Here is an 11,932-nt window from a genome sequence, read left to right on the forward strand (position 1 = left end):
GGAGGAACATAGTGTGGAATTGTCCCAGAATTGCACCAATTGTGGTAGCGGGCGTGAAAAATGGTCTTTTACCCGCCGGCCGCAATGGTGGGCTTTCATGCCCTATTGTCCGCTTCCCACTTCATTAATTATACAGCCACAGGAAACACGGCATCTCACTGCCCGCCACACCGTTTCCTCACTCTGGGCGCTATATCTAACCCGCAGCCATGCACGCAGTTCTCAATGGTTGCAGCCCAGGACTGCTCCAGTGAAGACATGGCCCCGAAAGCCAAGAAGAGTTCAGTGACCCATCACTGGAATGCCTTTTGGAGGCCTCACCATGATGTTCTCCAACCCTGGTCTGCCCACACGAGGTCCAGCAATCTCACCACTCCGGCTTGGGAGGTGGTCGGTGCCAACGCTGCACACACGAGGTTGGCCATCCAGTGCAGAAAGAGGATGAATGATCTCATCCGTGCCATCAGGGTAAGGCAACCACCTCATCACTCTAAGCTCACATGCTCACAAGCCCATCACACATTCACTGGCATCTCAAGGGACATCACCACTTACTGTCTCACACACATATCCTCACATCTCCATCTGGTCTCGTCTCCTCTGGAGACTGCCTCCTCAGCCCTCACCATTTTGAGGGCTTATAATGAGATGCTAAAGCATTGAAATTAGGTTCCCAATATACGCAGCCCCGACCATTGACGGGTGGAGCGAATGATCGCAAACTGGTTTTATGATGGTGTAAAATCAATTTTTGGCCTTCTCACCATATTGTCCACTCACGTCATCTAACACACCCGACGCCAATGGGAGCGGAAAGTTCCTCCCATAGGTTCACTGGTTGGTGAGAACCTGCTGTGAGGGAGAGTCTTCAAGCAGCTGAGAATTGGAACAGCTGCTTTAAAATAAGGAACTACTTAGATTTCAGTAAGAAACACAAGCAATAAAGAAGTTAAGTTAAGTCAAGGCCAGGTAAAATAAAGTAGTATAAGTAAACCACAGTTAACATATGGGAAGTAAATTGAAGCAATGGCAGGCTAGCTCAGTCATGTGGGATGGTAGCATAATGATATTGTCACTAGACTAGTAATCTAGGGACCCAGGTTCAAATCACACCATGCCAGATGGTGAAACCTGAATCCAATAAAAATTTAGAGTTAAGAGTCTAATGATGACCATGAAATGATTGTTGTAAAAACCCATCTGGTTCAGGGAAGGAAATCTGCTGTCCTTACCTGGTCTGACCTACACGTGACTTGTAACACCAGAGCAACATGGTTGACCCTGAACAAAGGCCAAATACTGGCCCAGCCAGTGATGCCCACATGCTGGGGCATTAGGGACTGGTCCTGGGGAAGGTGGGACCTGTACAAGCTGGACAATTGACACCTGAACAGAACAGAGATTTACTAGTGCCATTGGGGAGGGCATAGTAGAAGGGCAGGGGCTGGGAACCTGAGGGCAAATTCAGGGCAGGAGATGGAGAATTAGTGAGTGACTCTGAAAGATCAGAAGCAGCACAGGTTAAGTAAGTGTACAGCACAGGATTTGGCAGTGTGAAAAGGTATATATGTAAATGCAAGAAGTTTAGCAAATAAAGCTGAAGGCACAGATAAACACAGGGCAGCATGATATCATTGCTATAATGGAAACTTGGCTTAAAGAGGGGTAGAAATGGCAGCTCCACATCCCTGAGTTTTCAGGGTGTGTCATTATTGGTTAAAGAATCAGTGACAGCTCTGAGGAGGATGATATACTAAACAAAGCATCAAATGAGGCCATAAGGGATGAAATAAAAGAGGGGCAGCCACATGGCTCAGAGTGTACTATAGACCCCCAAATAGTGGAAGGGAGTTAGAATATGTAGGCAAATTTCTGAGTGGAAAAACAATAGGGCAGTAATAGCTGGAGACTTCAACTACCCTAATATCAATTGGGATACGAACAGTGCGAAGGGCACAGAGGGTACAAAATTCTTGTACTGCATTCAAAATAACTTTTTTATCCAGCCCATAACAAACCCAATGAGAGGGAGCGCAATTCTAGATTCAGTCTTAGGAAATGAAGCGGGGCAAGTGGATGCAGTAGCAGTGGGGGCCATTTTGGAAATAGTGACCATAATATAGTTAGATTTAGCATCATTATGGAAAAGGACAAAGATAGAAAAGGACTAAAAATTCTAAATTAGGGAAAGACAAATTTTACAAAGCTGACAGGTGAGCTGGCGAGAGTAGACTGGGTACAGCGATTAGAAGGGAAAACAATGTCAAATCATTCGGAGGTATTCAAAAGCAAGATTCTACAGGCACAGTGTAGACATGTCTCCACAAAGAGGAAGGATAGTACTGCCAAATCTAGAGGCCAAATTGAGGTGTACAAAATTATGAGGGGCCTAGATAGGGTAGACAGGAAAGACCTGTTTCTCCTAGCGGAGGGGTCAGTTATCAGGGGGCATAGATTTAAGGTGCTTGGTAGGAGAATTAGAAGGGACATGAGGAAAACCTTTTTCCAAATGCTCCACCCCCACTTATGAATGTGGTTAAGGTTGAAAAGCTCAACTCATTTAAAAGGTACCCAGATCTACCTGAAGTGCTGTAACCTGCAAGGCTATGAACTAGGCACTGGAAAGTGGGATTAAAAATGAGCGGAGAGTTGATTTTGTTGTTAACGTTTGGCCGGTGCAGACTCAATGGGCTGAATGGCCTCTTTCTGCACTGTAACTTTTCTCTTGTTCCATGGTATGTTGCCTCCCTGGTGCCAGAGTTAAGGATATCACGGAGCAGCTGCAGGACATCCTTTTGGGGAAGGATGAACAGCCAGAGGTCGTGGTCCATGTTGGTACCAGTGACTTAGGTAGGAAAGGGAATAAGGTCCTGAAAGCAGATTTCAGGGAGCTAGGAAGGAGTTTGAAAAGCAGCTCCTCCGATGCAGTAATCTCAGGATTACTCCCAGGCCCACCTGCAAGAGAGCATAGAAATAGGAGAATTGAGCGATTGAGCACTTGGCTGGAGAACTGGTGTAGGAGGGAGCGGGCATCAGAGTTCTGAGGCATTGGGACCAGTTCTGGGGCAGGTGGTCTCTGTAACAAGATGGACGGGCTACATCTTAACAGGACAGGGACAAACATCCTCGCAGGGAAATTTGCCAGTGTTGTTGGGGAGGGTTTAAACTAGATTGGCGGGGCGGGGGGGGGGGGGGTGGGAACCTGAGTGGGAGCTCAGATTCGAGAGAAGCAAAAGCTGGTAAAAGGAAGTAGAAAAGTAGAAAGCCAAAATAGAAGACACATAGGGAGCCATCAAATAGGATCAGAATAGGAAATAAATCCAAAAAGCAGAATTAAGGGCATGCTATCTGAATGCATGTAGCATTCACAAAATGGTTGTTGATTCGAATGCACAAATTGAAGTAAATGGGTATGATTGCCATTACGGAGACCTGGCTACCGGGTAATCAAGATTGGGAACTGACTATCAAGAATATTCAGCCTTTAGGCAGGATAGGCAGAAAGGAAAAGGAGGTGGGGTAGCACTCTTAATACGGGACAAGATCTGTACTTTAGTAAGAGAAAATCTTAGATAGAACAGTCAAGATGTAGAATCAGTTTGGGTGGAGCTAAGAAACAGCAAGGGGCAACAAACATTGGTGTAACTTGTTTACAGGCCACCAAACTGTATGTGGTAATGTTGGACATGGTAGAAATCAGCAAATTAGAGATGCGTGTAATGTGGATAATATAGAAATAATGGGTAACTTCAATTTGCACATAACCAAATCAGCACTAATGCTATGGAGAATGAATTCCTGGAATATGTACAAATTGGAGTAGTACATTGAGGGGCTATGGATTTAATGTTGTGGAATGAGAGAGGTCTAATTAATAACCTTGCTGTAACAGAGCCTTTGGGAAATAGTGACCATAATATGATAGAATTTTACATGAAGTTTGAATGTGATACAGTTCATTCTGAAACTAGGGTCTTAAATCTGAAGAAAGAAAATTATGAAGGTATGAAGGGCAAGATGACAATGGTGGATTGGGAAAATACGCTAAGAGATTTGACAGTAAACAGACAATGGCTAGTATTTGAAGAAATACAATACGGTCTACAACACATATACAATCCTCAACGGCACAAACACCCAAAAGGAAAGGTGAATCAACAATGGCTAACAAAAGAAGTTAAAGATTACATTAGATCATAGGAAGTGACTTATAAAGTTGCCAGAAAAAGTGCTAAACCTGCAGATTGGGAATAATTTAGAATCCAGCAGAGGAGGACCAAGAAACTGATAAAAGGAAAAGAGAATATGATTGCAAACTAGCGAGAAACATAAAGACGGACTGTAAAAGTTTCTTTAGATATGTGACAAAGAAAACATTAACTAGGACAAATGTGGGTCCATTACAAGCGGAGACAGGAGAATTTACAGTGGAGAACAGGGAAATGGCAGAGAAACTAAACAGTTACTTTGCGTCTGTCTCCATGGAGGAAAATACAGAAAATCTCCCAGGAATACTAGGCAACCAAGGGTCTTGTGAAATGAGTAACTGAAAGAAATTAGTATTAGTAAAGAGGTAATACTTGAAAAATTAATTAGATTGAAAGTCGATATATCCCCTAAACCAGATGAGCTACATCCCAGATTGTTGAAGGAGATGGCCTATAGAGATTGTGGAGGCATTGGCAGTTATCTTTCAAAATTCTGTAAATTCTGGAAAGGTTCCTGCAGACTGGAAAGTAGCAAATGTAACCCCACTATTTAAGAAGAAAAGAATAGAGAGAATGGAGAACTACAGACCTGTTAGTTTGATGTCAGTCGTAGGGAAATGTTAGAATCTCTTATAAAGGATGCGATAACTGGACACTTGAAAAATTATGAGATAATTGGGCAGAGTCAGCACAGATTTATGAAAGGGAAATCATGTTTGACAAAGCTGTTGGAGTTTTTTGAGGATGTTACTTGTAGCATAGATAAAGGAGAACCAGTGGATGTGGTGTATTTGGATTTTCAAAAAGCTTTTGATAAAGTCCCACACAGGAGGTTAGTAAATAAAAGTAGAGCACATGGGATTGGGGGCGATACACTGGCATGAACTGAGAATTGGTTAAAGACAGAAAACAGAGAGAAGGAATAAACAGGTCGTTCTCAGGATGGCAGGCTGTAACTAGTGGGGTACCGCAAGGATCAGTGCTGGGCTACAGCTGTTCACAATCTAAAAAAATGATTTGGATGTGGGGACCAAATGTAATATTTCCAAATTTGCTGATGACACCAAACTGGGTGAGAATGTAAGTTGTGAGGAGACTTCAAGCGGACTCGGACAGGCTGAGTGAATGGGCAAAAACACAGCAGATGAAATATAATGTGAATAAATGTGAAGTTATCCACTTTGGTAGGAAAAAACAAAGGCAGAATCGTTCTTAAATGGTGAGATATTGTGAAGTGTTCATGTCCAAAGGGAGCTGGGTGTCCTTGTTCATGAGTCACTAAAAATTAGCACCAGGTGCAATTAAGAAGGCAAATGATATGTTGGCCATCGTTGCAAGGGGATTTGAGTACAGGAATAAAGATGTCTTGCTGCAATTATATAGAGCCTTGGTGAGAGCACACCTGGAGTATTGTGTACAGTTTTGGTCTCCTTATCTAAGGAAGGATACACTTGCCATAGAGGGAGTGCAATGGAGGTTCCCCAGGCTGATCCCTGGGATGAAGGGATTGTTTTATGAGGAGAGATTGAGGAGACTGGGCCCTTATTCTCTAGAGTTTCGAAGAATGAGAGGTGATCTCATTGAAACTTATAAGATTCTTACAGGACTCGACCCGGTGGACGTGGATAAGATGTTTCCCCTGGGTGGCGAGTCTAAAAACAGGGGACACAGTCTCAGAATAAGGGTCAGGCCATTTAAGACTGAAATGAGAAGGCATTTCTTCATTCAGAGAGTGGTGAATCTTTGGCATTCTCTACTCCAGAGGGCTGACGATGCTCAGTCATTGAGTACGTTCAAAATGGAAATCAATTGTTTTCTGGAGACTAATGACATCAAGGGATATGGATACGGTCCAGGACAGCGGTGTACAGGTGGATGATCAGCCATGATCTAGTTGAATGGCAGACAGGCTGAATGGCCTATTCCCGTATTCCTATGTTAAACATTCACTCCCTCCACCACCGACGCACAGTAGCAGCAGTGTGTGTACCATCTACAAGATGCACTGCAGCAACTCACCAAGGCTCCTTAGACAGCACCTTCCAAACCTACGACCGCTACCATCCAGAAGGACAAGGGCAGCAGACACATGGGGAACACCACCACCTGGAAGTTCCTCGCCAAGATTCACTAGAGTGCTTTAGGGAAGGAAATCTACCGTCCTTATCTGGTCTGGCCTACAAATGACTCCAGACCCACAGCAATGTGGTTGACTCTTACCTGCCCTCTCAAATGGCCTAGAAAGCCACTCAGTTCAAGGGCAATTAGGGATGGGCAACAAATGTTGGCCTTGTCAGCAATGCCCACATTCCATGAAAGAACTATCTCGGCCGTTCCTTCACTGTCACTGGGTCAAAACCTTGGGACTCCCTCCCTAACAGCACTGTGGGTGTACCTACAACACATGGACTGCAGCGGTTCAAGAAGGCAGCTCACCACCATCTTCTCAAGGGGCATCTAGGGGTGGTCAATAAATGCTGGGCCCAGCCAGCAACACCCACATCCCATGAAAGAATATTTTCTAAAAACTCATTATTTAATTGAATAGTTTCATTATTCTATTGATTCATTTCATTTGTTTTATTCTTTAATTAATTTAATGCATGGATTTGAGTTAATTTAGTCAATTTTAATTCATGAATTGTTATCTTTATTCATTAATTTCAATAATTTCCCCACATCCACACTTGAACCTAATTTTTTTGTGTTTTATCAATGAAACCCCTTCTTCCTACAGCTACATTTCTACCGCTTTTTAAAATCTATACGTGATATACATTTATATGTATATATTATATATATATACACTATATGTGTGCTAGCTCCAACCACCTTCAATATTTTTTCCCACCATCCTTCCTGTTGCCTTCGATACATGAGATCCAACTTCAGCCTTACCGCTCAGCACGAGGGAACCTGAATTTATGTACCAACCTGCCCCTGAAAAGCCCCATCTCGAGCTTAGGCCTTCAGTCCATGACCAGAACCTGTCACAATGGATAAGCTCACTTATCTCGGCAGCACCCTCTCTCTATCTGTCCATATCGATGGCGAGACACATGCACCAAATGCCCAAGCAGGTGTAGCCTTCGGCAGACTTTGAACATCAGTGTGGGGGGCAAAGGGGAGGGAGACTGTCTAGCCGACTGACAGCCTATAGATCAACAGTCCTGCCCACTCTGCTGTACCCATGCGAGACTCGGACTGTCATGCCCAGAACCTCAGCCCCATGAGCTGCCTTTGACCCATTTTTGCATCATCTGTAGACTTCTTAATCATGCCGGCCCTACATTTGAATCTAATTATTGATAAACGCCACACACAGCAAGGGACTGAGCCCAGCGGAACCCACTGGGAACAGCCTTCCAGTCACAAAAGGACCCATCGACCATTACCCTTGGCTTCCCATCAATGAGTCAACTCTGGATCCAGCTTGCCACTGGCCCTTGAATCACTTGAGGTTTTACTTTCCTGATCAGTCTGCCATGTGGGACCTTGTCAAAAGCTTTTGCTAAAATCCATGCAGACTACATCCCAGAAGGAAGAAAAACATCTCGGACCAGTATTCATATTTCCCGGTGGGATCAACCGTGCTACCTTCATGGACCCTCCTTGTTACCCCTCAAAAAAACATTCAATCAAGTTAGTCAGACATGAACGTCCCTTGACAAACCCCTTGCTGACTGTCCCAAATTAACGCACACCTTTCAAAATGACAATTTATAATGCTCCTCAGAATTCAATAATCTGTCGCTGAGGTTGGACTGTCTGGTCTGTAGTTGCTCGAGCCGTCTCTTCCTTGCTTTTTAAACATACAACGTTAGCATTCCTCCAGCAACATGTCTGTATGGAATGAATATTGTAAATATACGCTGTAAGTGTAAGTGTAGTGAGGCAGCTCAGAGTGTTGCGCTGAATTGGAAGAAACTGGTCTAGTTTGCAATTAATGTAAATTCAGCTTTAAACCGTGTCATATAACGTACTTTTGTAAAGATTATGAATATAAAGTATATCTTTGGAAAAAAAAGTTAAGATTCTAACATTGCTGAAAAGAGAGACATGATACCAAAGCTTCTCATCTCACAGGCATCAGGACAAACACAAGAATATCAAATTTCAAAGCAAACAATTTATATCACAGGAGAAAAGGATGCTGATTGGTTGGCAAATTGACTCGGATTGGGCGAGGTGTTAATCAGCCTCCTATAAGAAATAGGAGCAAGAGTAGGCCATTCAGCCCCTCAAGCCTGCTTCACCATTCAATAGACTGTGGCTGATCTGACTGTGGCTACAACTCCACATTCCTCCCATCTGCACCACCCCTACCGCACCCCCCCCACCGCCACCCCCCCCCCCCCCCCCCCCCCCTCCCGCCGCCATAACTCTGGACGATCAAAAACCTGTCTAACTCGGCCTTGAATATATTCACTGACCCAGCCTCCACTGCTCTCTGGGGAAGAGAATTCCAAACTAACAATGTTCTGAGAGAAGAAATTCCTTCTCATCTCCATTTTAAATGGGAGACCCCTTCATTCTGACACGGTGCCCCTCTAGTTCTAGACTCCCCCATGGCGGGGAACATCCTCTTCAGCATCCACCCAGCCAGGCCCAGCTAAGGTGTTTCGATAAGATCACTTCCCTTTCCTCTAAACTCCAATGAGTATAGAACCAACCTGCTCAACCCTTCCTCATGAAACAAGAATCATCTTTCTCCTTCATCCTTCCAGACTTCATGTGCTTAGAGGGCTGATGTCCCCCTTGGACCCCAGACAAAGCTGATGATACTCTCACTTTCTTTAGCTCATCAGCAGAGCTGAGGTACCAGGGATGCCCGTGGGTTACCAGTTGTTTAGAGGCAGAAGTGAGAGCTGAGAACACAGTGAAACAAGAGTGAGTCTAACCTACATTCAAAACCACAGTGTGAGGCTGGAACTGACTCGGAGGAACATGACCTGTCACAGTCCAGGCTTTTTTTGTTCTTTCATAGGATGTGGGCACTGCTGGCTGGGCCCAGCATGTATTGCCCACCCCTAACTGCCCCTTGAGAAGGTGGTGGTGAGCTGCCTTCTTGAGCCGCTGCAGTCCATGTGGTGTAGGTACACTCACAGCGCTGTTAGGGAGGGAGTTCCAGGATTTTGACCCAGCGACAATGAAAGAACGGCCGATATATTTCCAAGTCAGGATGGTGAGTGACTTGGAGGGGAACTTCCAGGTGGTGGTGTTCCCATCTATCTGCTGCCCTTGTCCTTCTAGGTGGTAGTGGTCGTGGGTTTGGAAGGTGCTGTCGAAGGAGCCTTGGTGAGTTGCTGCAGTGCATCTTGTAGATGGTACACACGCTGCTGCTACTGCGTGTTGGTGGTGGAGGGAGTGAATGTTTGTGGATGTGGTGCCAATCAAGCGGGGCTGCTTTGTCCTGGATGGTGTCGAGCTTCTTGAATGTTGTGGGAGCTGCACTCATCCAGGCAAGTGGGGAGTATTCCATCCCACTCCTGACTTGTGCCTTGTAGATGGTGGACAGGCTTTGGGGAGTCAGGAAGTGAGTTACTCACCGCAGGATTCCCAGCCTCTGACCTGCTCTTGTAGCCACAGTATTTATATGTACCCCAAGGACTTACATTCCAAAGTTAACAAGGACATTTTCAAATCACCTGGGACCTTGAGGAGCCTATTGTTCCCCATTGCTCTCTCCATGGCAACGCCTCAGCCAATCAGTCAACTTGACAACCAATCAGCACCCTTTACTCCTGTGGTATAAGTTGTTGTGAGTGTCTGAAATTTGGTGTTCTTGTCTTTGTCCTGATGAGTGCTGGATGAAAGGCGTCAGTAACATGTCTCTCTTTCAACAATGCTCAAGTTCCGTACTGTTGAGCAACCATTTTCAAACTGTTTTCCTCTTCCCACCCACCCAGATGTTGCTACCAGGCTGGCTTACAGCTAACTCTTTACCATCGTCTTTTCACTCAGGGCAATTGACTTAGAGGCAGGTTCGATGTTAAGGCAATCAATTGCTTTCCATGGTACCATTCTGACAATCCCAGTCAGTGGTGTCTTGAAGTGCTCAGAAGGCCAGGAAACCCAACTTGGCCGAATTGTCGCAAAGGTGAAAACCTGCTCATTTGAGTAGAAAAAAGCCACTTTGATATAGAATCAAAGAGTCTTCTAAACTGAACAGCCTCTTTTCGAGAGGGGTGATCTTGATGAAGTGGGGGTTTTCGATAGGGTTGACATAGAGAAGATGTTTCCCCTTGTGGGTGGGGGGAGAGACCAGAACTAGGGGCCCATCGATATAAGACAGTCACTAATGAATCCGATGGGGAATTCAGGAGAAACTCCTTCACCCAGAGAGTGGGGAGAATGTGGGACTCGCTCCCACAGGAAGTGGTCAAGGTGAATAGTATCGATACATTTAAGGGGAAAGCTGGATAAACACATGAGGGAGAAAGGAGTAGAAGGATATGGTGATGGGGCGAGGTGGAGAGGAGACATGGAGGAGGCTTGTGTGGAATAGAAACAGCAGAAGATGGGCCGAATGGCCTGATTCTGTGCTGCATGTCCTATGAATGAAGCAACAGTTCCATAAACACCAGGAGGTGGCAGCATGTAGAGTGATGTGCAAGAGCTGGGCATCATTTTGCAGCTTTAATTGTGACTGCTGGGGCTTGGAGAGCTGGTCCCTTGGATGGTAACAGAACAGGTCATTGTCTTTATCCACCCCCCACACGCACAGACCACAAAGAAAGATTTTACACAACTGCAAAATGCTGCGATGTCGGAAGTCTGAAATGAATGCAGAAACGGCTGGAAATACTCAGCAGGTTGGAGGAGAGAGAGAGAGAGTGAAAGTTTCACCTCATTGACAGTGCTGTGGGGTGTTGCAACTGTAAACTGCATCTTATCAGGAGAAAAAAACATCTTCCCAACTCTCCAGCTCCTTTCACCCCCTCGGGAGGTCCCAAAGGGTTTCACAGTCAATGAAGGATTTATTTTTTGAAGTGTGCTCACTGTTGTAATGTAGGAAACTCAGCAGACAATTTGCGCACAGCAAGATCCCACAAACAGCAATGTGATAATGACCCAGATCATCTGTTTTTTAGTGATGTTGGGTGAGGGATAAATATTGGCCCCAGGACAGCGGGGAGAACTCCCCCCTGCTCTTCTTCCAATAGTGGCCTTGGGATCTTTTACACCCACCCGAGAGGGCAGACGGGGCCTTGGTTTAATGTCTCATCCTGAAAGACGGCACCTCCAACAGTGCGGCACTCCCTCAGCACTGACCCTCTGACAGTGCGGCGCTCCCTCAGTACTGACCCTCCGACAGTGCGGCTCTCCCTCAGCACTGACCCTCCGACAGCGCGGCGCTCCCTCAGCACTGACCCTCTGACAGTACGGCGCTCCCTCAGCACTGACCCTCTGACAGTGCGGCACTCCCTCAGCACTGACCCTCCGACAGTATGGCGCTCCCTCAGCACTGACCCTCCGACAGTGCGGCACTCCCTCAGCATTGACCCTCCGACAGTACGGCGCTCCCTCAGCACTGACTCTCTGACAGTGCGGCACTCACTCAGCATTGACCCTCCGACAGTGTGGCACTCCCTCAGCACTGACCCTCCGACAGTGCGGCGCTCCCTCAGCACTGACCCTCCGACAGTGCGGCGCTCCCTCAGCACTGACCCTCCGACAGTGCGGCGCTCCCTCAGCACTGACCCTCCGACAGTGCAGCACTC

Source organism: Carcharodon carcharias (assembly GCF_017639515.1).
Source record: "Carcharodon carcharias isolate sCarCar2 chromosome 37 unlocalized genomic scaffold, sCarCar2.pri SUPER_37_unloc_2, whole genome shotgun sequence".
NCBI classification, from domain to species: Eukaryota; Metazoa; Chordata; class Chondrichthyes; order Lamniformes; family Lamnidae; genus Carcharodon; species Carcharodon carcharias.